Raw genomic sequence first — 27,796 nt, forward strand, 5'->3', positions numbered from 1 at the left:
CATGTGGACATTCATATTTCTCCCTCTTGCCCACCTTCTCCTGCTCTTGGGTCAGGGTCAGGTCTCCACTTCTGGGACTCACACATTGACACTTGCCCTCATATGCAGCTCCTCCTTTGCTTCCACAGGACTGAGTGTCATAATGGCAGTTAGCTCCCCTTTGTCCCCTGCTCTCTGAGCATGGCCAGCATGAGCCCTCCTGTCCCACTTGATGCCAGAAGACTGCCATTCAGCCTGTCCAGGACACTCCCATCTCACTCTCCTTGCTTCATCCTTGGACCAGGCACTTCATGTTCAGCCTGACCTCTGTAGATTCTTCTTAGAGCAGGCAGGTGGGAAGGAGGGCAGGTGGAAAGATTGAAAGCAGTTTGGGGGTAATGGAAGGTATACTAGAACAGGTGACAGAAACACAAAATGTCAAGCAGCTGGCCCGCAGACATGTCCTCTCTTCCACCAGAATTATTGGAGCTTCCTGAGATGCAGGTGGATTCCATTCTTGGACTTCATCACAGCGAGTGCCATGGGTACAGGAATCCTGATGGGATTTGGCAGTAGCTCAAAATGAAGTAGAGTCAGGGCCACGGCCATTTTCAGCTCATTCATGACAAATTGTTTCCCAATGCAGTTCCTGAACCAGGCAGGGATGAAGAAAGTGGTCTCAGGCCCCACTCTGAGCTGGGGAGGCTTTGAGCCCTGAGCTCCTGATAAGAACGAAGTATTCAGAAACCTCCTTTAATTAGTGGTGGCATATAGCTCTGCTTCTAGCCTGGATTCACACTCTCCTGCCCTTTGACAAGGCCCCCACTCTTCCATGGGAAGCTATTATTCTGCTTCTACATTTATAGACATGAAATCTCTGCTAAGATAAGGCTAGCACACTATACAATCAGGTCTAGTTACACTTTTCATTTTAAGAATAATCATGAAACTACAGAACCCTAAAGAGAGAAATAGAAGAAGATCTTAGAAGATGGAAAAATATACACTGTTCATAGATAGGCAAAACTAACATCATCAAAATGGCGATATTACCAAAAGTACTCTATAGGTTTAATGCAATGCCAATCAAAATCCCAACGGCATTTCTTGTAGAAATAGATAAAGCAACCATGAAATTCATCTGGAAAAATAAAAGACCCAGAATAGCAAAAGCAATTCTAAGCAGGAAGAGTGAAATAGGCTGTATAGCGATACCAGACTTTAAACTATACTACAGAGCAATAGTAACAAAAACAGCATGGTACTGGTACCAAAACAGGCGGGTGGACCAATGGTACAGAATAGAGGACACAGAGACCAATCCACAAAATTACAACTACCTTATATTTGACAAAGGTGCTAAAAGCATGCAATGGAGAAAGGATAGCATCTTCAACAAATGGTGCTGGGAAAACTAGAAATCCATATGCAACATAATGAATCTGAATCCCTTTCTCTCGCCATGCACAAAAGTTAACTCAAAATGGATCAAGGAGCTTGTATCAAACCAGAAACTCTGCGTCTGATAGAAGAAAAAGTTGGCTCTAATCTCCATCTCGTGGGTTCGGGCTCCAAATTCCTTAATAGGACACCCATAGCACAAGAGTTAAAATCAAGAATCAACAAATGGGACATACACAAACTAAAAAGTTTTTTCTCAGCAAGAGAAACAATACGAGAGGTAAATAGGGAGCCTACATCCTGGGAACAAATTTTTACTCCTCACACTTCAGATAGAGCCCTAACATCCAGAGTATACAAAGAACTCAAAAAAATTAAACAATAAGAAAACAATTAACCCAATCAACAAATGGGCAAAGGACCTGAACAGACACTTCTCAGAGAAGGATATACAATTAATCAACAAATACACGAAAAAATGCTCACCATCTCTAGCAATCAGAGAAATGCAAATTAAAACCATGCTAAGGTACCATCTCACTCCAGTAAGAATTGCAGCCATTATGAAGTCAAACAACAACAAGTGCTGGTGAGGATGTGGGGAAAAGGGTACACTTATACATTGCTGGTGCGACTGCAAATTGGTGTAGCCAATCTGGAAAGCAGTATGGAGATTCCTTGGAAAGCTGGGAATGGAACCACCATTCGACCCAGCTATTCCCCTTCTTGCACTATTCCCAAAAGACCTAAAAAGAGCATACTATAGGGATACAGCTACATCGATATTCATAGCAGCACAATTCACAATAGCTAGTCTGTGGAACCAACCTAGATGCCCTTCAATAGATGAATGGATAAAAAAATGTGGCATTGATACACAATAGAATATTACTCAGCACTAAAAAATAACAAAATCACAGAATTTGCAGGGAAATGGATGGCATTAGAGCAGATTATGCTAAGTGAAGCTAGCCAATCCCTAAAAAAACAAATGCCGAATGTCTTCTTTGATATAAGGAGAGCAACTCAAAACAGAACAGGGAGGAAGAGCATGAGAAGAAGATTACCATTAAACAGGGACAAGAGGTGGAAGGGAAAGGGAGAGAGAAGGGGAATTGCATGGAAATGGAAGGAGACCCTCATTGTTATACAAAATCACATATAAGAGGATGTGAGGGGAAAGGGAAAAAAACAAGAGAGAGAAATGAATTATAGTAGAGGGGTAGAGAGAGAAGATGGGAGGGGAGGGGAGGGGAGGGGGTATAGGAAGGGGAGGAAAGGCAGCAAAATACAACAGACATTGGTATGGCAGTATGTATAAACGTGGATGTATAACTAATGTGAATCTGCAATCTGTATACGTGGTAAAAATGGGAGCTCATAACCCACTTGATTCAAATGTATGAAATATGATATGTCAAGAGCATTGTAATGTTTTCAACAACCAATAAAAAAAAAAAAGAATAATCATTGGCTAGTTTAGTCTCTCTAGTAACGGTTTCTGACTCATTGATGTGGCTATAATTGGTCTGGGTCACATGGGAATGTGTGGACCACACTCCCTGGGATCACATCTACAGCAACAAAGTATTCTAATGGCAGAATCAGATGTCAGGGTCATCTCCTGATTAGGACATTGTGCTGGGGATCTGTAAGCTATGGCCCCAGCTGCCTCCCACCCAGTGGTCAGGCTCCAGCCTCCCCTCACACCCTTGGTCCACCAGCATCTCTAGGTTTCTACTCCAGAAATATCCCTCTTGCCATCTTCAGTCTCTTCTTCCTGGCTTCACTGGTCTCCCTGACTCCCCTCCCTCCTTACTCCCATGCCCTCCACCAGTAAGGGCAGTATCCAAGGCCTCACCTCCCTGTACACCCTCTGTGGGCTACTGCCTCACCCACCTCTCACCTGTCCAGCCCCACTTCCTGCTTCTGCTCATATTCTTGAGGTTGCTGAGGATGTCCTCCCTCTACCTCTACCTAAACATTCTCAAGGCTCAGGACAATGGCCAGCTGACTCTCAACCCACTGATGGCTTTCCCTCTCTCTTCCAAACCCCCAAGCTACTAGCAGTGTTTTATTCAAGTAGCCACCACAATGTAGGGCCAGGGACATAGAACATTGCATCAGTTGTTCAATGAGTGAGGAGAGAGTGAAAAAATGAAGAAAAGAAAGATGTCTGTCTTACTCGTAGGTGTCTGATTCTGAAAAACACCTTTCAGTTCTCACTGAATCAAGATCAGCAACTTGCCTCAGAGCACAGGACTTGGCACAGAGAAACATATTTTTTTAATACTTTTGTATTTGACTTAGATATGTTGAACTACAAAAATAAAATGAAATGCAATGGAACACAGAATGTAAGCTTTTCTACCTAAAGATTGAGCTACTTAATATTGTCCTGCCCTACAATGTCAGTGCCAAGATTTGTAGCTAGTATCTAATGGAAGATATCAATTCCAGGATAAATTTAATCTGAAAAATATGATTTCTCCATGGATAATTTTATTTAATGCCAGTGTGTTAAAGTTGACTTAGCATTGTAAAATTCACAGATTTTTTGACTCAGAAAAACCTTCCTACTAATCATTTAGTAGGTTTATGTCAATGTGTATTTCACAGGCCAATTCCTGTAGCCTTGCTGGGCTTTCACAGCAGCCCCTATGGTGTGGGGCTCTCCAGCTCCACAGCTACTTCAGGTGAGTTTGTGAGTGTATAAGACAGTGTGTGCCCTGTGTCAACTTAATAGTGAATTTTCTCTGAGGCATTTAGCTTCTTCATCCTATACCATGGAACTATGGGTAGAGATCTCTCTCCAAATACAGAATTTTGCAGACTGGGAATATGGACACCCATTGTGAATGTTAAAATGAGACCAAAAATCGGAGGGCAGAAGCCAAAATTGCATGAAATCACACTCACTGGTATCCACCCCTGTACAACAGGCTGCAAACTCTACACGGACAGCTTTACAGTAAGAACAACAAGGAGTAATTTTAAATATATGAAAACATTTCAAGATTCATCACAGTGGCCACTGAGGAATTAAGTACAAAAGGTGATGAGTTCATTGAAAATGTGGAAGAAAGAGGAATCCACCTCTTAAAACACCTGAGAATTGAGAAAAACACCTGAAGGGTAGTTTGTGTACAAAAATCTAAAAATTCATACTCCAAAATGAATAAAGACCAAGAAATGATGATACTTGTGTTTCAAACTTCCATATATTTTGGTGTTTTATTCACCAAAGACTGGCTACTGAAAAGGTGCAGTGGGTCAAACACTCCACAGTGTGTCCTGTCTTTGGGGCACAGACACAGACGCACAACACCTTCTACCCACAAAAACCAACAAACAAGGGCCTCCATGAAGAAGCCACATAGAAAACTAGGGGATCACAAATATTGAGTGTGTGACAGAGATTCCCTTTTCTCCACACCCTATTGCTACTCAGAGGACATCTCACCTTGATCCTCCTGAAAAGGGCAAGAAGGAGTGGCTGTGTCGAGAAGTTCCAGGTGCAAATCGAGAAGGATCAAACACCTACAGAGAGAGCAGCAGGGCCAGGAAAAGTCAGGCTTAAGCCCCCCGCCTGCCAGCCGTAGGGGAACAGGATCTGCAGAGGGGGAAACAGGAGGAGGTGTTGGTCCTGAGAGATGTTCCCCTTCCCTCCCCACAGGGACTCATACCTCTGGGTTTGGCCACACCTACAGGTTGTTGTGAAGACAATAAATGGAGAGTGTGACCATAATCACTGTGGGACAGTTAAGAGGAAAGAAAAATTATGACAGTGGGCTAGAGCTCGGGTCCCTCAAACACCAGGAAACATGCATGAACTAGTTTCCTGGGTCCCAGGAGCCATCATTTTGAGCAGGATGATTTTAGTGCATGAAGGTAGTGTTGCCATGGTAAAGCACCTGAGCGAAGGTGAGAAACAGAAAACTGTGAGCCTAGGAATGAGAGCAAGAAAATATGGAAGACTCACTGCTTACACTAAATGAAGTGATAACACACAGCCATCCAATACCTTCCATGAAACAGTGGAGAGTAGACATGATCTCACCCAACCCTCATGAGCACCCTACAGAATACACTGGTCTACACCCATTTTCATAAGACATACTGGGGTTTCAGTGAGGTTGATTATCTTTTCCACATTCACACTGCTGGCATGTGGCAGAGCAAGGATCAGACTCAATGCTGGGTGAGCCAATGGGTGGCTTCCTCACAGGGTAGAATACAGCTTCTATCCTCTATTACCCTGAATGTTCTTTAGATTCTGAACAACTTCTGACCTGTAATGTGGGTCTTCAAGATCCCCTTCATTGAATTGACATTAAAAACATGCATATGCCAATACGCATACACAAACACACCTCTAAAACTCTGTATGATTCTCTCTCTCTACCCAGCTCTTCTCAAGTATTAATAATCACAAGGATAATATTTGGAGGCTGACATTTAATCTAGAAGTTGGCATTTTTTAAATTGAGATTTTTTTCTGATTTCAAGCCCCATGTCCAGCATTTCATAAGACTCATCTAAATTTCAGAGTAACTCTCCTTTCTATAGAGGAGGAAAGGGAGACTGAGAGAAGTTCATAAAAGCTAAAACAGGTGAATTTCTGAACTGCCATTTCCCTGGGAAGTGATTAGGTAAGTATAGAAAGGTCATACCTTTGGGTAAGGAGCGTCCATCAGGGAAAGTCATAGGTTTACTGAGATCTCTGCTCACATTTGGTACTGGTGGATAGAGCCTCAGGGCCTCCTTGATGCACATGGTGGTGTAGGGCATCTGGTCCAGGTGGTCCCAGAAGTGAAGCCCATCCTGAGGGGCAGGCAGGGCCCCAGGAAGACCAGCACCTTGTCCCTACCAGAGGCAGGGCTCTCCCACCTCTTGAGCTCTCACTCACCAGGTGATGGAGGCTCCGTCCCCCAGGAGGCTCTGGACCTCCTCCCTGCACTTCTTCTGATGCTCAGGGTGTGCAGCCAGAGCATAGAAGATCCAGGAGATAGCACTGGCTGTGGTGTCATGGCCCTCAAACATGAAGGTGTCCACCTCGGCACGAAGGTCCTTATCAGACAGGCTGCTCCCATTCTCCATCTGGGGAGGCCATGGATGAGAGAGCAGGGTTTGTCCCTCCATCTGCTCCTGGGCAAAGCCCCAAGTTTCTTTCCCACACATTTACTTTGGCAAACAGGAGAATGTCCAGGAAATCCAAGTGCCTCTTCTTCTTGATCTTCTCCAGCTCTCCCTCATCCCTCAGTTGAGTCTTCCTCTGCCTGATCACTTGATCTGTCCCAGGACAGGAGTTACCAGGCAGAACACACAGCTACAGCAACCCATAATAAGCCATTGTACCCCTGTGACAATCTGGGTGCCCTGTAGAGCTCAGGATGCACAGGTGAGAGGGTGTGTGGGAGTCTGGTCACTGGAGTCCCTGTTGAATGCTGGTGGGATGGGTCTCATTCAACACTGCTAATGTGATGATACTGGTATTGTGCTGTACCTGACACACTAACATCTCAGCTCCTAACACTTGCAGTAAGATAGTGTCCAGCATGAGGGTGTTCTAGTTTCTTTCCATTGTTAGCAGGTGCCCTGCCTCTGTCTCAGGGGGCCATGGCCCTATCTTTTAGATTGAGCCTGGTATAGGAAGGGAAACAGGATTAGAGACAAAACCTGTATGGTCATAAGCAAGCTGGCAGGCATGGTGGAACAAGTGATCATCAGAGGTCAGTGTCATTCTGGTGGAAGACATTCCTCACACAAGAAAAAAAAACAATGTAGTTCAGATCTGCAATAGTCTGAATGTAGGAAGGGAATTCCTGATGGGGAGATTGCAGAACAGACTGAGCTATGAAAACACATAAGCTAGAAGTATAGTGGTTCTATGTAGAGACTCCCTTGGTGATGGGGATATCAACCCTGAGGTACATTTTATGTCTGTGTTACATTTCTTGTGAGCATTGGGCCTTAAGAAGATAGCATGAGCAACCAGGCTTCTACCCTGTGAGAGGCATCTGCATCTTGGCATGGTTGGGTCTGGTCAGGAATTAGAGTTTGGCCTGGGACCAGAGTTAGAATTTCTTTGTGTACTAATGAGCATCCAAGATGCTCCACCCACCTCTCGGGTAAAATACATCAGTTATTAAGAATAATGACCTCATCATTGAATGTTTGGCACTGACCTCTCCAAGGCACACTTCATAATGGTTTCCAGGGCCATTAGGGAGACATGCTCAAAGATCTCCGGAGTGGAGTTCTGCCCAATAAGCTGCTCCCATTTGTCCTGAGGAGGGGAGAAACACTGCCCTTCTTGGTTCCTCCATGAGGCCTGTGGGTCACATGCATTTTGGCAAATTAAGAACAGGAAGCAAATGTTTGTATTCTGATGGCTATTACTCAGAAATTTTTATTATAAAATTAAATATTTTTACCTAATAACTTCTTAAATTTAGAATTTTAGGGAATCAGTTATGACAATTCAGTTTATGAAAAAGCTGCTGGGCCACCTTTCAGGTTTCTAACACATGAGCTAGACTTGAAAAACTGGTAGAGTACAAAATATGAGGACAAGATGCTGTCAAGCAAAATGAGCATACAGGGTACATTAGTCACAGAGTTAAAACACATCAATTCATTATCCCTCATGAAAAGTTGAGTGCTGTAAGGTCATCAATTTAAGTTCTGATGAGATGATGGCACTTTTACTGTGAGATTTGGATCTGGTGTCCATATCAATACATGGGTCACTCAAGTCCATGTAGAAGCCCTGGACTTCACCCTGAATGAATTATATATTGGGAGGTGCACCTCCTATGAAGATGCCATTGCCTAGGCCACTCAGGGTCAGATACTCCTGCTGCCTGGCCTATTCAACTATTCCCCAAGTCTACTGTGCTGACAACTTGGAAAATGGGAGGTGGGTCCTGTATTCATAATGATGCCTGGACCATAAGCAGTGTGTGACTCTATTCTGATGCCTTGGTCGACTCTGTCCCATCTACATTTGAGGAACGGATTCTTCCAGTAATGGCCTGAGATTGTTATTCCATGTGACTATTTCTGATAGCTGTTAGAGAGTGGGAACTGAATGTGAGCCTTGAGTGAGTATTATGGTTTGGATATAAGGTGTCCCCCAAAAGCTCACATGTAAGACAATGCAAGAAGGTTCAGAGGAGTAATGATTGGATGATGAAAGTCTTAACCAGTCAATGAATTAATCCCCTGAGGGTTTAACTGAGAGGAAACTGAAGGCAGGTAGGATATGACTGAAGGAGATGAGTCATCGGGGTATGGCTTTGGGGCTTTGGGGTATGTATACTTTGTATGTAGAGAGTGAAGCCTCTACTTTCTGATCATCATGTGAGCTGCTTCCCTCTGGCACACTCTTCCCATGATGTCCTGTCTCACCTTTAGCTCCAAGGAATGGAGCCTGATGTCTATGTACTGAGACCTCTGAAATTGTGAGCCCCTAAATAAACTTTTCCATCTCTATAATTGTGCTGGTTGGGTCTGCTAGTTGCAGTAGAAAAAAGAAAAAAAACTGACTAACACAGTGAAATGAAAGAGAGAGAGACTCTCCAGCATCACTCTGACAGAGTCAGCCATGATTCCCACGTAGGGCTTCAGGATGTCATAGTGGAAGGCTGGGGTCAACATCTGCCGGTGCTGGAACCACATCTGCCTATTCAACAGGAGCAAACTGTACCCTGGGTCATGCATGGTTGTGTACATAAGCAATGAGAGATGGAAAGTGGGCACAATTTAAGACAGACAAGTAGTGGAACTCTTGGGGGAGAGAACCTAGAGGGCAGAACGTCTTTGGACAAAGACAGTAATGACTGGCTCTTTTCAGGAATATGGATTTCCCAGTTGGGCTGGTATATCGGATATGATTGTGACAGCTGCAAAGGAGATGTAGAAAGGATTTGTGGGCAGGAGAAAGAGGTACCCAAGTCCATGTCAGGCTGAGACTGTTTGGAGGTATCTAGAAGGAGAGGTGGAAGGAATGAGCCTCAGGAGGGCTCACAACAGCTTGCAGAAGGGGTGGGGTTCTAGATAGAAGGTAGGAAATGAGCCTTCATTTAGGGGCAGTCACAGTAGTGACCCATCAAATCTTGTTCTCTGTGAGTCAGAGAGAGATTTTTTTTAAAAAAATATTTTTTAATTGTCAATGGACCTTTATTTTATTTATTTATATGTGGTGCTGAGAATTGAACCTAGTGCCTCACACATGGTAGGCAAGCACTCTACCACTGAGCCACCACCCCAGCCCCCAGAGAAAGATTTTGCCAACCCTAATTTCAGAGTGCCTACTTTCAGATGTACATACCAATCCAGGGAGCCACAGTCTGTACATACTATGAGCTTTTGGACCTGAAAAGTAAGTAATGGGATTAGTTGCAAGAAGGAGACAAATAATGAAGACCCAGGGCCACTGTGGTTGAGGCCATGGAATGTCATGAGTGCCTGATGACTGTCAGTTGGCATTTTGTCCTATGTCATCTCCCACAGTCTCCCATCCCATTCTGTCTCTTCTGGGACAGTCAAAGGGCTCAGAAAGACAGGCTCCTGGAATAGCAAGACTGCAGTGAGGAGGTGGCAAGGAACATAGGCCACATTCTCAACGCCAAAGAATATGACTGAGCCTTGGTGTGTTTTCACAATGAGTGGTGGCTTAGTTAGCCCATTACCTAAACAGGGAGAAATTAGAGGTTTCAAATAAAAGTCACTGGATATGAAATTTGCTTTTCAGATACAGGCTAATATATCTAACGGATCACCTCCATGGATACAGGCCAGTGTACCTAACAGATCTCCTCCACTGAGTATAGATAAGAGAGAGGGGGAGAAAAGACCAAAAAGAAAAAAAAATCAGACCCACAAGCTGTTGTAAATGTCCTCTATGAAGTAAGTGCTGATGCCCATATGCGAAGGGAACAGCACACTAGTTTATTTAGACATTTATTAATGAATTGCCTTTTTTTCCTGAACTTTCACAGTCAGAGGGCATGTTCTTAGAAGAGAAGAACTAAAAGTTCTGAGATGGAGTTTCACTCGTCCCAGAATCACCTTCATGTAGTCAGGGTTATAGACAAGGAAGTGCCCTTTGCTGCACCATAGTCACAGTGAGCAGCAACTTGGGGACTCATTAACCCATGTCAGAATGTGTTGCTCTTTCTGATCCTTTGGGATCTGATATCAGGGGAAAGACACATCTTTAAAAACCATCATTTATTTCTGGTTTAGGGACTTGCAGTGAAGGGCAGCATATCCACAGGGTCCATATTTCTGGACCTTTCAGCAGAACTGAGGGATTTGGACTATTTCTAGAACCTGTCTGTGTTTTTCTAGAACCAAACTTTTGCTGTCTCCCAGAACTTTCCCTAAGCTGGATCCTGTGGCCCTGGAGAATAGAGCTGTGTGCCTCAGCAGAGCTGTGGGGTTCAGAGCCTCAGCTCTCTGCATGAGCTTCACATCCCCCACCTCCTTTTAAGTGTGTTCAAAACACAATCCTTTGCAGAGCTCCCTTCCCACTGCCCCTTAACCTGCTCTGTGCCCCACCTCTGGGCTGGAAGTGCAGGAAGTTGACCCCCTCCCTCCATGCCCTCAGGCTGTTCCTTTCCCTCCTTCCTCTGACTCTATACAAGGTGCCAGGCTCTGCTATGGGCACTGAGGTACAAGAAAGTATTGGTGTGCCCAACCTCAAAGACCTCATAGTGTAAGGTTTTTTGACAACGAGCCAAACATTTTGTTTATGGAGTGACTCTAAATCAGTCACCCTCAGTGGCAGAAAATGTGCTGCTATTTCCCTCTCTGATACCATGACACACATTCCGTAAACATCCTCAGTTTGGGACAAATCTAGACATTTGGTCCCTCCACCTGAGTAGAGGTAGCTGATTTACTGTGTCCTGACACATCCTGATACTCATGTCTCTTGTTGCCACCCAGCATGGTCTCCTCAGGGTAGTGACTCCATCACACTGATATCTGTGTTTCAGAGCAAACTCAGGACCAGACAGAGTATCACATTCAGTGACTGGAGCAGGGAAGCATGTAGAAGGCTGGTTCTGAAGTGGAGGGGTCTAGGTGGGCTTAGCATTGAATGGAGAAGACTCAGGAAAAACAAACAATAGTCCTCTTCAATGTCTGGTTGTCAGGACAGATGTCAGATCTGCATGGTGATAGAGTGATCAACAGAGGTAACAGCAGGACAGGCTTCTTTTGAAGGAGTGAAAGGTAATGTGGGAGTCCTCAGATGGCTAGTGCATGCAATAGGCTTTGTCCTGTGGACTACCTGGCCACTCTTTGGGCTAGGGCCTCCCTCCCTCCTACTCCCCTTTCCATTACTGCCTACCTTGTGGCCAAAGAACCCATGAGAGGGTGGGGATGGAAACTGCTAGAGGGCTTTGAGCAGCCATTGCCTGCGCGGGAGGAACTGGGCTGCATTGAACAACAGCAGAAGGAAGCCAAACAGGTTGGACACTTGGAGGAGTCCATATTTGCTGCCAAGGAATTTACTGGAGCCCCGTGCAGAGATGCTTATGCTGCAGAAACTTCTGGGTTACTCATTCTCCCCTCACTGCCACTAAAGGCACCTAGCCAGCCCTGCCTAAGTCTGAGAGGACTGCCCGACCCACATGGAGGAGCGTGAGGTATGAGAGCAGGGCTTGATCTCAGAGTACAGAATTGATTAACCTGAAAGTTTCACCTTGGGAAACAGTAAAGTCAAAACTTCATCAGCGGACAAAGGCAATGGCCATGAACACACCCATTTTCCCTTCTCCATATTGATTACATATATTTGTTGGGCACTAACTTGCAATAGGCAATACTCTAGTTAGTGGGGCAGAACTGCTTGAAGAACACACATGAACTCAGACTTCAAAAAATTCATAGCTAGTTCATTAAACATTCAGTAAGTGTGATTGTATGAACTACTACCATGATGTTAGTGATGAAATTTTTTTAATCCAAAGAGGTAAATTGAGGTATTCAGAGGAAAATGTCCAGGGAAAGTGGGTGGTGGGATTGGAATCCTTTCCTATTGGCCTCCAAATCTGAGCCCAATTGTTGGACTCCAATGTCTGAGTCCCAGTGGCCCCAGAAATATTCCCTGGGCACACCCTGTCCATTGTGCTCTGATGATCCAGGGTGACCATGCTCTGTATGGAGCACTGGAGTGGGACTCAGGACACTGAAACCCTAGAGCCGCCTAATTACTTATGTAGCCAGCAACTTATCCTCTCTGAGTTCAGTGTCTTCTTTGTAAGGTGGCTATTAATCCTTTTCTCAATTATCCTTGAGTGCAGCTCATTCTTTCAATCTTTCAACAAATTCAAGAAAATTTCTCAGCTTTGCTGTCTTGTGAGTAAATGTATAAAATGACATCAGTATAGGAAAATGGGATAAAGCTGCCGTGGAGCAATGAAATGTCCACCAGGTGAGGAAAACACTAAGAAGAATGGGATGTGGGGAAGGAATAGGAGACCACCTGAGGTGAGGGTGATCTATGAAAGGTCAGTCTCCAATACACAATGGAGAATAAGAGAAGGGATTGTTCATCTTGAAGATCCTCGCTCTCACTTCACTTAATTCTCCAAGATCAAACCAAACATGCAGAATTCAGAGAGTAAAACACAAAAGATACTTCAGAAAGAATTCTGTGGAATCTGGCTCTCCTGGGGCTGCAAGTTTCCTTCTGGCCTGACCCCTTCACTCATCCACATGGTTTTTTCCACCACCTCCTTCATTGCCAGACACCATGACGGGTGATTCATTAATCAAGAAGGGGCCAGAGTTCTTCTCATTCTCCTCTGATCCTGTGTCCTCTCAGAACCCAAGGGCAGAGGAGCATGTAACTATTTACTCCACATTTCTCTCAACTTTTTCTTCATTCTGAGGTTAATTTCCATTCCTGGATCTTCTTTAGAGTAGTGAGTACTCTATATTCAGGGCAATGCTCAAATCTTTACCTGCTTTCTTTCAGGGCAATGCTCAAATCTTTTACCTGCTTTTACCCTCAAAACAGTTTTTTAAAGCAAAACATCTTTAATATAGATGAGAAACCTAAGGAAGAAAGGGTTTAGCTGCTTGCTCAGGTTCAACCAGCTGGTCTGAAGCATAGCCAAGATTCTAACTCAGGCCATCTAGACCCAGAAACATTGCTGTTGACCACTAATGTGAATTAATGATTAGCTGGAGGTGCAGTTCTATGGCATGTCCCAACATCACAGGGAGCATTTCTTGTCCACCATGTTTTATCCACTGTTTCCAAGTAGCAGGAAGACATGAAGATGATCTACTCCACATATTGGCACAAATGAAACCCAGGGAAGCTCCTTTTGGTATACACAGGGCCAACCCTGTGGCTAGATCCTTATAGTCAATGGAAACGATTCTTTTGGAGAACTTAGCAGGATATGAGAAATGCTTACCAAAACAGTGACAAGAGCAGAATACAGAGCTGTGTGTGTGGTGTGAGCTGATGGTTTAGTCGAACTGAGTTTGGCATGTCAAGATTTCTTACCAGTAAATATTATTTCCAAGCTTTTGTATATGTACACCCCCAACCAAAGACTCCTGGAGGGTTGCTAGACATTGCGTTTCCTAATTTTCCCCATAGCATGAGGCAGAGAACTGTATCTACTGATGATGCCCAATTAATATTTACTGATTTGATGAGTGAAAGAGGGAGTGAGTAACTTGGTACTGGTTAGATCATCATCCTCAGACCACATCAGGCTTGGATGCCACTTTTTAAATATTTCTTAACATTTAAAATATTTAAATATTTAAAATATTACTTAATATTTCTTGGTGCTTTCTGTTTCAGTTTATAAGTGCAGGGAAATTAGAGAAGAGGCCATGGATCCTGAGGTGGCAGCTTGGAACAGGTACTCCTGTGCAAAGTTTACCCCAGGTCCTTCTTACTTTCAGAATTTTCATAAAGTTGAGTTTGATACTGATACCATTTTACATTTTTCACTTACATTTTTTCATCTGCTAAGGCTGAATGTTCTAGACATTCTCCTTTGAAACCTAAATGGTTGCTGCTTTTCCTGACTGAAGGAAGGCACAGAACTCTGTGGTTTTGTTTTTCTTTTCTTTTTCTTTTTTTGCGGGGACATCCTTTACCTCTGCTTCTCCTTGGCATGAGAGACAGAGGTGAGTCTGAGAAAGTGAGGTTCCTTTACCTCAGGACCCTGCACAGTGCTGGCACACAGAGAAGCTTCAAAAATATCTCCTTTATATTTGCATAGTGCTTAGACTTTGCAAAACATATCCGTGCCTCAGTTTACCAGGTGTTGTTAATTTTGTTTTATAGACAAGGGAACTCATGCTCCAAAATGCTAATTGATTTTCTCCAAGTCACAAAAGAATTGAGTGTCAGAGTCAAGGGCATCATCTCAAATCTAACTCCTCATTTTCTACTACCTGAGTTTATTTATTTAGTTTAGCACCAGCAGCATGCAGAGCATGGAGACAAGAACTGTCATATATTTTCCTTCTTCATTCTGCTGATATCCTGTCATGGAGCACACCCACCCTGCCCTGACCTCACAACCTCATCTCAGGTGTCTGTCTCATCATGGAGCTGCTTTTTGAGATACCATGGTTTGTGCCACTTTAGAGCCTTTGAACTTGTTGTCCCTCTCCCCACAATGTATGTGCCATACTCTTCACACAGCCAGATACTTATCCTCCTTCCAGGCTCATGTCAAATGCCCTCTCCAACAAGAAGCCTTCCCCAGGTGGCCTCCCAAGCAGGTCTTCCCTATTGGCCTCTCTGGTAACACCTTCTTTATTTCCTTCCTGAACTTCCTATTTTCTGTGATAAATGCACTGTCATTTATTTGTGCAATACTATCTATGTTCTGGGCAGCAGATGACGGCTTTTCTATCTCATCTCCTTTCACCTTAGTGATGCCCTGTCATGGAGACCCCCCTTTGGTCTTTCCAACCTGTTCTCAGATGAGAGTCTCCTCATGGGCAGCCCCTAAAAGACTTCAAGAACCTTCCCACCCCAGAGCCTCTGTGCTTGCTTCCCTCTCTCAGAATGCCCTCTCCTTATTCTTCACCCAGTCAGACCTTATCATCTTCCAGGTTCACCTTAAACATCCTCTTCATCAAGAAGCCTTCCAGATTGCCCTGCTCAAGGAGGTCCTCTCTGGTGAAAGCATCTTTATTTTCTTCTTGAGCTTCCTGCTGTCTGTGACAATTACACTTAATTATCTACCTGTCTATTTTCCCTTTTCACATAAAATGAAATGGAAGGACCTGGTCTTTCTCATCCTCCTCCCCCTCAAGATGGTTAAACTTGAGCTTTGCTTTTTTTAGGTTTTTATTAAACACGTACTGAACAACACAAATGGGAGGATCTAGATGGTTTCTGTTTCACAATAAGCAAATATTATTGTTGTTATGGAAAACCTTTCCATGATGAGAAGGAACTTCTCCCTGGATGCAATGCAGAGAGGTGGTTGGTGTCAAGTATCAGTTAGAAGCAGGCTGGCCATTTGGAGTTGTTGAGTGAACATAACGTTTATAATTCTACTCTGGTTTGTCCCTAGTTGCCAGCACTCAGCCTTCTCTCCTGGACTTCTCTTGTGTTCCTGCCTCCCCTCCTCCACATTGAAGTTACTATCATGCTCTTCAAGCAGTTAGGATAGTGTTACAATGCCTCACCTCCCTGCAGACACTCTATATGCTAATGCTTTGCCCACCTCTTTTCTGTGCCACCCCACTTCCAAGCTAAGCTCGTGTTTCTAAGGTTAGTGATGAGGCCTCTCTCTATCTTTGCCTGCACATCCTCTAGGCTCATGTCAATGACCAGCTGACCTTCACCACTCTGCTGGCTGTTCCTCTCCCTCCCATTTCCCCAAGGTGTCATTATTTTAGGACTCACCACAGTTCAGGGTCTCCTATGGTGCCAGGGATATGAAATATTCTACAAACTACTAGATGAGTGACAAGTAAGGGAAAAAATGAAGGAAAGTATGATGTCCATTACAGGTATAGGTAGCTGATTCTGTATTTCTGTGCTTCTCCCTGGACCAGGAGTGATTATTCTACATCTGAGTTTCCATGTCTTAGCATAGCACTTGGTACAGGGAAATATGCCTTTTCAATCTTCTTATTTGAATTGTCTTAATTAAATTGAAATCACTCATTAGAATACACTGAACGTGAACATGAGTCATTATGGATAAGCACAGTAGGCCTTTTTATAACATAAAACCCACCTGTCCAGCTCTGCAGCTGCTTCAGGTGGGTTTTATATTATACTCTCTGGGAACCTTGCAAGCAATGTGTCAGAGTACATAGTAGTAGATTTTTTCCTTTAAAGGCAGTTTATTGTCCTAATTTTCATTCTTTTTGTCTGAAATTAGACTATATAGTCTCTAAGTGTAATTTTAAGGTGAGTTCTTACTTGGTTTTTCAAGTTTTTACAACTTGGAAAGTGAAAAGAGGAACATGAACACTCACATGCAGTCAAAAATCATGTTGGGAGAGACTGCAAATGTGGAGAGAATGCCCATCGCTATAAACTGTCTTCAAAGGGCAACGGTAACCTTTAAGGTATCTGAACAGTTGGCACATGCCAAGCTTTTGAAAACAAATCCAAGTCAACTAATCCCTTGCTTCCCTGATCTGAGGATTAGCAACTTAACTTAAAGGGCAGTGGGTGGGGTTAAGAATATGTGGAGAGAAGAACTGTAAGAATCCTGGCAACCAAAGGGCCTGATACCTGAAGATAAATATATAAGAGAATTTCTTCTTCATGACATTATGCACCTGAAGTGAGGAAAACACCAGGACACACTGAAGTATGGAACACCCACTGATCTGAAATTTGTCTGGCCCTTAGAAAGGGCAGTGGGCCAATGACTCCTTGGCATAATTTGAAATGTCACCTTTTGGGTGGCACAAATACACCCACCCACGGCTTCTTTTCCACAACCACCATCTAAAAGAAGCCTCAAGGAAACCTAGGGGGTGACAATCATCAAGTTTGTTCCCAGAGACTCCTTCTCTTTCTCCTACCCCATTACCAACGTGGGACGCCTCATATACAATTCTACTGAGAAGAACAGGAAGAAGGGGCTGTGTTGAGCAGAACTAGGTGCAAATCAGGAAGGATCAAGCACCTGCAGAGAAAGGAGCAGTGTCAGGACAAGTCGGGATCAATCCCTTGCTTCCAAGCCATGAGGGGACATGGCCCTGAGGTGGGAATGGAATGAGGGGTTATCCCAGAGACTATCCCATTCCCTTCTGAATGCCATACCTCTGGGTTTGGCCACATCTTCAGGTTCTGGTGAAGGGCATAAATGAAGAGGGTGAGCATGATTCCTGTGGCCCAGGTTGGAGACAGAAAGACTGATCATGCACATGGAGTAACTCTCTGGTCCCTCAGCCAGCAGGAGGGCAACATGCCCTAAAAGTCTGGGGCCATAAATCATGACTTTGAGCAGAACAATACTGTTTCAGGGAATTGGAGAGGGCTTGGCAAAGTAAATAAGGTTAGAGGCAGAAGACTACCATTCAGGAATGATAGACAAGAGAATATTGGAGACTCACAGTTTATAATAACTCAACTGACCACTGACATTCATCAAATACTTTCCATGAATCTTTGGAGAACATAAATTAATTCACTCAATACAAATGCCTGCAAAGGAAAGCTGTTTTACATCTTCATCTTTAAGAGGAGGGACCATAGAGTTGGAGATGCTGAGTGACATTTCTATGATCACTCAGCTAGGGTGGGTCAGGGCAGAGGTCAGACCCAATGGTAGTTGAGGCAAAAGTGTCTTTCTACTATGAGAGGGGACTCAGATGTAGCCATCAGCTTGTCTCTACCAACCACCTGAAGGCTCCTCAGAGATGAGACTATATCTGACTTATGACATGAGATTCCTGATTTTACTCATTTGCTTTGCCCCAAGGAAAGAACCATGTCTCCCTCTGTCACTGTCTGATTCTTTCTCCAATCCTCCACTTCTCAAGGAATGAGAATTTTAGGGCTCAAGTCCTGAAACCATAGCCCAAGACTGGGAATATCCATGTGGAAAAGGTTCTGAGGATTGAGTCATGATGGTGTTAACTGATGTGTATGTCCTCTTTCATGTATCACAATGGAATTACCTACACATTCTATCAAATATAAAGAATGTTTTAAAAAAAACATGAAAGTGAAGACAGAAGTCAATGTGTGTGCTTAATTTTTGAGTCACGAATCAAAATTTGGACAGAGGTGACACACCGCTCCTGGGAATTTCTCCTCAGGAAGCCACTGATTGAAAACTGCCCAGTTGAAGGTGACCCCTGTTAAGAGGGAGCATCCTGTGCTTGCAATAGAAGTCTTTAACTCATAGCTTTGAGTTCAAACACCAGCTCCTAGGAATAGAGGATTTTGAGCACAGCAAGATAACAACAATGTTTCACCAGTGCTGTAAACTTCTTGGTAGATACTTTGAACAATGGGCTTCCTGGGTGCCACAGGAATCCCCAAGCATTGCAACAGTGAAATAGCTACAAGAATGTTTCTCAAGGCAATTCTGTAGTCAAGAAGGGATTGTTAGTTTATCCTGTTTTACTAAAGAATGAGGAAACCAATGCTAGAAGATCTGCCTATGTGATTGAATTAAACCTGAGCATGCTGACCCAGAATGTTCTTTCCCTGGGGTCTCATTCCTCCCAATATCTCTGTACTATGATATCTCAATTCAATGTTTTAATCCTTGGCCCTGTGCTGGCAACTTGGCTTCATTATCTGTCATCTACATGTTCTTAGAGACCAGCTTACAGTGTGGCTCACAGTAATCATGCCTTATTTTTACAGAAATTAATAAGTACATGAAGGAATCAGTTCATGTGGAAGAATGAATCTTTGTTGAAATTCTTGTTGCTGGAATCAGATATAATCTTGGTCTAATGTTAAAAAAAAGAAAAAGGAATAAAAGAAGGTTGGGGACAGGAGGGTTTCCAGTGAAGTCCAAGTACAGGGGTAGCTAATGCAAAAGGGACAGAACCAGGGACTATGAGTTGTCAGGTCTCAGAGTGAAGAGAAGTAAAGGGTGCATTCGTTTGAAACTGATGTTCTGAACTTTCCAAGATCAGGACTGACAGAGTGTAGAAGTGTGTCAGGTGTGAGTTGGGTAGAAAGTTTTACCTGCAGCATACTACTGCAGGTCTTGTCACCTCTCCCATGGCCAGAAGTAACTGTAAACTCTGCTGACATTACCTGGGCTCCTTCAACACACTGTCCCTAGTATATAGTCTGAGGTTTTTGAAATGAGGATTGCAATGCAATCAAGATTGACCACAGACTCTCAGTGAGAGGATTGGCCAACAGCTCCTGCTAAAGTTACACTCCCAACTCTTGATGGAAAAGCCCAGTCATATTGAGGGTGAATTTTCCTGTAAAGGGACAACACTTTCCCAATAAATGCAGGCAGGCAAGCAACAGGTAGAGCCCAGCACACAGACTCCCCTACTAAGTTTGGCTAGTTTGGGTAAGAGCTGAGAACCAGCAAATAGTATGAAAATTATATCTCACAAACATTCTCAAATCTGAAGATTCTAAAATTGCAAACCTAGAAAAAAGTTGCCCCACTGTAAAATCCACAGTGGAGAAATTGAATCTTTCTATGATTGCTGTTATATTAGTCATTTTGTGTAAAGTGTTTTGTAATGTCTTTCTCATTATTTGTTTTTTCATGATTTTTATCTAATTTTATGGTTTTTTTCAATTAATTGGATTTTTTCCTCAATCTCTTTTTCTTCTTTCTCAACTCCATTCTCTTTTATCCTTCCCTCTCTCTGCTTTCCTTTGTAAGGGACCGGCAAAACGTCAGAGGAAGAGACCACCAAGAGACTGTCTCATGCAACAGCAAAAGGGTTTATTTCCAGCATGCTGGGGCTCAGAGCTCACTAGAGCCAAGAGAGATAGAGCCCTGGGAACAGCTTAAGCAGAGCTTATATACTTTTCTTGGAAAGGGCAGGGAGGGAAGTTCATTGACGGGTCAGGGCGAGTGGGCAGTTTGCCTGCAACCGAGTGAGGGAGTGCATTCTGCAGTTTGGCAGTTGGGGACAGCACATTCTGGGAACAAGATTAGCAAACAGTTCTCAGGATTTCAACAGTGTTTTGTTAAGCATACAGAAAAACGGAGTGACAAGTACCTATTTTATTAACCTTTCACCTTCTGTTTCCCTTCCCTTCCTCACCCATTTTTCTGTTTTTCTTCACTTTCCCTCTTCTTCCAATACAAGTTAGTATTGAGTATGCTATCATTAACGCCTTCAGTTTTAGTCTATTCCCTATTACTTCTCACCCACTTTTCTCATTGGTTAAGAGAGTTTAGAGATCATGAATAATCATTTTTTAAAACATAGATGATTATAGTTTGTTGCTAAGTTACCACTGTAGCTGGCATTTACTCCCTCCCCTCAGAGTGCTACTGGTGGTTGAGCTTGGTTCTTGAATGACACTGATTGGATGGAGCAATTTTCAACCACCAGCTCACCAAGCCGACTTTGTATCAGCTAAGGTCACAAAGCTATTCTGGTCTACAGGGGTCCTGTGCCAAATTTTTCTGCGATGCTTCTCTCTTTCCCTTCATGTGACCTCTCATTTCTGTGGTGACTCAGCAACACTATGCCACAGGCTTGACTCTCATGTATTCTTTCTTGTCCTCTGTTGGAAGCACCAGAAATTATAGGTCTGAGTCTCTGAGTGTTCACTATTGACTTTCAGGGTATTCCCTTAGTCGCCCACCTCACACAGAAACAGTTTTCTCACTGCTTCAATTCTCAGGAAAACATGAGAGTGCAGCCTTCCTCTAATCTGCCATTTTTGTTCAAAAATCTATATTGTGAAATTTTAACTACACTATTATCCTGCCAAATGAGGGGGAAAAAAGGACAAGGAAAAATTGAAAGGAGCAAGAATCTCACTGAGACATGGAGTCTTGTTTTGATATCAGTTTCTCATCCTGCAGTTTAAATGTCTCTGGCTATAGTATCAGGCAGTTTGATGAGTTTTCTTTGGGGCTCACTTATCAGACATGAGGCTTGTTCCTTGAAATTTATATCAAATTGTTCATCTTCAGCTTAAAGAGCTTTAAGAAAGAGGAGTTTCCATTCTTAGTTGGTAGCATGGAACTCATTCATTAAAGGAATAGAAAGCCACAAATAAATAACCTAAAATTACATCTCAAGGCCCTAGAAAAAGAAGAACAAATCAACACTAAAAGCAGTGGAAGACAGGAAATGATTATAATCAGAGCCGAAATCAATGAAATTAAAACAATAACAAAAGATTCTTCAAAAAAATCAATGGAACAAGTATTATGTTCTTTGAAAAAAATAAATCAGATTTATAAATACTTAGCCACACTAACCAAGGAAGAGGAAAAAACTCAAATTTTTTTTTACTAAAATTTGTGATGGAAAAGGAAATATCACCAGGGACACCACTGAAATACAAACAATAATCAGAAATTATTCTGAAAATTTATACTACAATAAAATAGAAAATGTTGAAGCCATCAGCAAATTTCTAGAGGCACATTCACCACCCAAGCGGAACCAAAAATATGTAGAAGACTCAAACAGATCAATTTCAAGAAAGGAAATTGAAGATGCCATCAAAATCCTACCATCATAGAAGCCCAGGACTGGATGGATTCTCATTCAAGTTCTACCAGATCCTCAAAGAAGAACTAGTGTGAATCTTCCTCAAATTATTCCATGAAATAGAAAAGGAAGGAACCATCCAAACTCCTTCTATGAAGATAGTATCACCCTGATACCAAAACCAAAGACATGTTAAGGAAAGAAAACTTCAAAATTCAGACCAATATTCCTGATAAACATAAATGCAAAAATTCTAAATACTGGCAAATCACATACAAAAACAAAGTTAAAAATACTACACTGTGATCAGGTGAGTTTCACCCCAAGGATGCAAAGTTGGTTCAACATACAGAAATCAATAAACATCATTCACCACATCAACAGAATTAAAGAAAATTACATTATCTCAATAGGTACAGAAAAAGCATTGCCTCTTCATGTTCAAAACACTACAAAAACTAGGGATAGTAGGAACATACCTCAACATTTTAAAAGCTATATATATTTAGCCCAAGGCATTAATCTGAATGGAGAAAATCTGAACACCTTCCTTTTAAAAACTGGAACAAGACAGGGATGCTCTCTTTCATCACTTCTGTTCTACACAGTCCTTGAAACTCTGGCCAGAGCAATGAGACAGAAGAAATCATTTAAAGAAGAGGTAAAAAAGAGCTCAAACTATCCCTGTTTGCTGATGACATGATTCTATATTTAGAAGACAAAAAAAAATTCCACCAGAAAACTTCTAGAACTCATAAACAAATTCAGTAAAGTAACAGTATATAAAATTAACACCCACAAATCAATTACATTCCTGTACACCAATGATGGATCAGACGAAAGAGAAACTAGGAAGACTATCCGTATTCACAATAGCCTTAAAAAATAAAATACTTGGGAATCTATTCAACAAAAGAGGTGAAAGACCGCTACAATGAAAAATACAAACCAGTAAAGAAAGAAATTGAAGAAGTCCTTAGAAGATGGAAAGACCTCGCATGTTTATGGATAGGCAGAATTAATATTATCTAATTCTAACATTATTCTAATATCTAACATTATTAATATAATTGCCATACTACCAAACATGCTATACAGAATTAATGCAATTCCCATAAAAAAACTCCAATGATGTTCCCATAGAAATAGAAAAATCTATCACACAATTCTTATTTGGAAAAATAAGAAGCCTAGAATAACCAAAGCAATCCTTAGTAAGAAAAGCGAAGTAGAAGGCATCACTATCCCAGGCTTAAATTATACTACAGAGCTATAGAAACAAAAATAGCATGGTATAGGTACCAAAAGAGACATGAAGACCAATGGAACAGAATAGAAGATACAGAGACAAACCCACATGAATTCAGTTATCTCATACTAGACAAAAGGCACCATAAACATACATTTAGAGAAAAGAGGGCCTCTTCAAGAAGTGGGAAAACTGGAGATCCACATGTAGCAGAATGAAATTTAACCCCTATCTCTTACCCTGCACAAAATTCAATTCAAAGTGGATCAAGACTCAGGCCTCAGATCAGAAACCCTGTGCCTAGTAGAAGAAAATGTAGGCCCAACATTCCATCATGTTGGCTTAGGAATCGACTTTCTCAACAGGACTCCTAAAGCACAAGAAGTAAACTCAAGAATCAATAAGTGGGATTTTAACAAACTAAAGTGTCTTCACAGCAAAGGAAACAATCAAGAAAGTTAAGAGAAAATGTACATAATGGGAGAAAATCCTTACCACCTGCACCTCAGAGAGAGCATTAATCTCCAGGATATACAAAGAACTCAAACAATTAACACCAAAACAATGAACCCAATCAATAAATGGGCACAAAACTGAATAGACACTTCACAGAAGAAGAAATACAAACAGCAAATATGTGAAAAAATGTTCAATATCTCTAGAATTAGAGAAATGCACATTAAAACTACTCTGAGATTTGCTCTTACTCCAGTCAGAATGACAATTAGAAGAATAAAAGTAACATAAAATGTTGGCAAGGATGTGGGGAAAAGAGTACATTCATACATTGCTGGTGGGACTGCAAATTGATGAAATCATTCTGGAAGGAATTATGGAGATTCTTTAAAACTTGGAATGAAACCACCATTTGATCCAGTTATCCCACTCCTCGGTATATATCCAAAGGAGTTAAAATCAGCATACTACAGTGATGCAGCCACATCAATGTTTATAGTGTCTTGATTCACAGTAGTTAAGCTATGGAACCAACCTAGGTGCCCTTCAACAGAAGAAGGAATAAAGAAAATGTGATATGTATACACCATGGAGTATTACTCAGCCATAAAAAGAATTCATGCTAAGTGAAATAAGCCAATCTCCAAACACCAAAGGTCAAATATTCTCTCTGATATGTGAATGCTAACACACAACAAAGGTTGGAGGGAGAGGAGATAGAGGCTCATTGGATTAGACAAAGGGGAATGAAGGGAAGGGAGGGGGAAAGGAATAGGAAAAAGAGTAGAATAAATTGGACATAACTTTCCTAGGTACATATATGAATATGCCACAGTGAATATCAAGACTGAAATCCTAATTAGAATAAGATATACTGCACGTTTGTATAAATGTATCAAAATATACTCTGTCATGTATAACTAAATATAACCAATAAAAAAGAAACTGTAAAAAACTGTGGAAGATGAAAACAAACAGTACAGTCACAGTTAGAATTTTGAGGAAAGTTTAGCAAATGGTAAGAAAATTTAGTTATTTTCATTGTACACAGCACTTTTAGATAACAATCATGACTGATAGTATTATTCCAGAACCATTAGACTTTCCTTATTATCTCTCCAGAAATATATCCAAATCTTCATTCTAGTCAAAAAATAACACAATCCTCCACATATAACCTATCAACAACAGGCCACTTTTACCCAATTACAAAACGTTAAGTGACATAAATACATTCCCATTTGAACTTGTTTTTCAAGGATAAATGAAACTTTTTAAAAATGAAGTAGAATGTTCTTATTAATAGATGATTCCCTAGATAAATACTGTCCAATCTTTTAATTATCAGGGTGGCATTCCTTAGAATGCAAAATATTTAGGAAGTCTAATTAATCTTTGCTCAGATTATGGTCATAATATAATTAGGAATACACAAACATAAACCTGGAAAAAGACAATTTGTGATTAGAGGACAAATTGTATTTAGAAGTATTCTTCTAAGCTTTGTATTTTAGAAGGCTTGTACACTTTGGGAATACATTTGGCATACAAAGAAGCCAGTATATTTAGCATCACAGCTACACAAAAGTCCTTTATATATATACTAACTTAGCTTTTACTTTGGAAGCAAAATTCATGGCTCAGAAAGATACCTGCAATTACGTGGTTCTGCCTCCAGCAGGTCTACACAGGGTTGCAGCACGAAAGAAAATCGAAGGATAGCTTTAGACCTCTTATAAGTTTAAGAAATAGTGCTCATGATCATAAATAGGCTAATTAGGATATACAAGCGCCTCTCATATATACACAATAACAAAATGCTTATTCAATCTAAGCAAACAGATACAAACCAGGTTTTAAACAGCAGGGCTTTTCCCTTCCATCTGAGGGTCCTGAATACAAATGGTAGAAATGCCAAAAGTCTTGTTGACCATTTTATGTATTTAAGATACAGGTACAATCCACATTACATAAAAGAGCATCCATTAGTCATTTTTCATGCATTATACCTATATAGCTTTAACTCCACAAACTTTTGCATAATAATTATACAAAGTCCAAATATATAGCATATTTAGTCCTCAAATATGTAAACCTTTTAGTCAGAGATATGGTAAGGTATCAAATACATCATAGTAACCTAAATTAATAGTTGTCCATTTAACCATATTATAAACCAGATTTAGAACATGTCGTTTAAGAATTGATCAAACTGAGTGGGGTAGGGAGGGAGAGCATGGGAGATTAGATGAATTCTAGATAGGGAAGAGGGGTGGGAGGGAAAGGGAGGGGGCAGGGGATTAGCAAGGATGGTGGAATGTGATGGACATCATTATCCAAAGTACATGTATGAAGACTTGAATTGGGTGTCAACACACTTTATATACAAACAGAGACATGAAAAATTGTGGTATATATGTATATTAAGAATTGTAATACAAAAAAACAAGGTAAATGTATAAAGGCATGAATTGGCATGAACCCACTTTTTATACAGAGATATGGAAAATTGTGCTCTAAATGTGTAATAAGAATTGTAATACATTCCACTGCTGACATGTATTTTAAAAAAACCAATAAAATATTTAAAAAAAATAATTGATCAAACTGAGAGCTCATTGTGGTAGGAGCCTCACCATGGCATAGCAGCTGTCCCAGAAGCAAGGCATCACCCTGGCCAAGTTCTTTTTATTCTATATTAATGTGGCATGTATCCCTCTGAAACCTTCACTAGAGTGCAGAAGTATGGTCTAACCCTGCTGGTAACTACTGACCCTGAGCTCATAAAGTACCTCAACAGTGATTTGGAACAGCTGAAAGATTGGCTGTACAAGTGCTCAGTTCAGAAGCTGTTGGTGGTCATCTGGTTAATTCAAAATGGGGAGGTCCTCGAAAGGTGGCAATTTGACATGGAGTGTGACAAATCTGCAAAAGACAACAGTACTCCCAGAGAGAAGTCTCAGAAAGCTATTCAGGATGAAATTCGCTCAATGATCAGATACATCATAGTAATCTAAATTAATAGTTGTCCACTTAACCATACTATAAACCATATTTACAACATGTCATTTAAGAATTGATCACAGTGACAGTGACATTTCTACCATTGTGGGAAGTTTCTTGTTCATTTGATCTACAGATTTATACAAAGATCTGGTTGTACCTGAAAAATGGGAAGAGTCGGGACCACAGTTCATTACCAATTCTGAGGAAGTCCCTGCTCATTTACTACCACAATCCACAAAGTAAACAGCATGGTGGCCCACAAAACTCCTGTCAGTGACTGAGGGTGAGATGAAGAAGATAATGTCTGATAATTCTCAAATGTGCTTTTCCTAAAATCATGTCAACCGCAGTAGATGTGTTGTATTTCATTGGGTAGTTTTAGCTGGGGAGCCAGCAGCGTCCTGGATGAACTGTGCACAACTATTTCATGTTTGTACCTGTGTTACCTGCCATAGGGTTAATTAGTGAGTACACTGAATGTCGTTCCAGAGAAGCCAGCAGATTTTGTCAGTGTTGCAACAAGAATTCCTCTGAACATAATAATGTAGATGGATGGAAAATCTTTTGCTACAAAGCTAATTATTCTAAATGTTTTGGTCAAGGTACTTGACTCAGAATATAGATAGAGAGATATTTGAATATAAAATAATACAGCAAAAGAGCTCTGGACATTCAGAATCTTTGTTTAGATCCTGAAAGTAATGAAAAACTGCTTTATTTGGTCCTTTGACATTTATTATATATTTCCCACATGGAAAAATGATCATTGTTTGGTCTCAATATATATATAACTTGAACCCATGATGCAATGGTTAATTGTACTATTTAATTCTTGTAATACAGAACTCTTTACACATTTTAAATAGTTTATAAATCAAGCTTTAAATAATAATGGTGAATAAAGTTACATGTATGTTTTAAATTTGTCTTAAAAAAAGAATTGACCAAACTATGCTATGTGCATGTATAAATATATCACAATGAATTTCACTTTTATGTATAACTTATAATGTAACAATTTAAAAATTAATAAAAGGAAGATCAACAGAGTAGAGGAAG

General features: G+C 41.3%; 2 pseudogenes; one reads left to right on the forward strand and one right to left on the reverse strand.

Moving 5' to 3' along the window:
• Positions 1-429: 429 nt before the first annotated feature.
• Positions 430-11,886, reverse strand: LOC114094077 (cytochrome P450 4A11-like; annotated as a pseudogene).
• A 14,482-nt stretch (positions 11,887-26,368) lies between these two features.
• Positions 26,369-27,018, forward strand: LOC114094035 (mitotic spindle assembly checkpoint protein MAD2A-like; annotated as a pseudogene).
• The last annotated feature ends 778 nt before the right edge of the window (positions 27,019-27,796 follow it).

Source organism: Marmota flaviventris, chromosome 10 (assembly GCF_047511675.1).
Source record: "Marmota flaviventris isolate mMarFla1 chromosome 10, mMarFla1.hap1, whole genome shotgun sequence".
Lineage (NCBI taxonomy): Eukaryota > Metazoa > Chordata > Mammalia > Rodentia > Sciuridae > Marmota > Marmota flaviventris.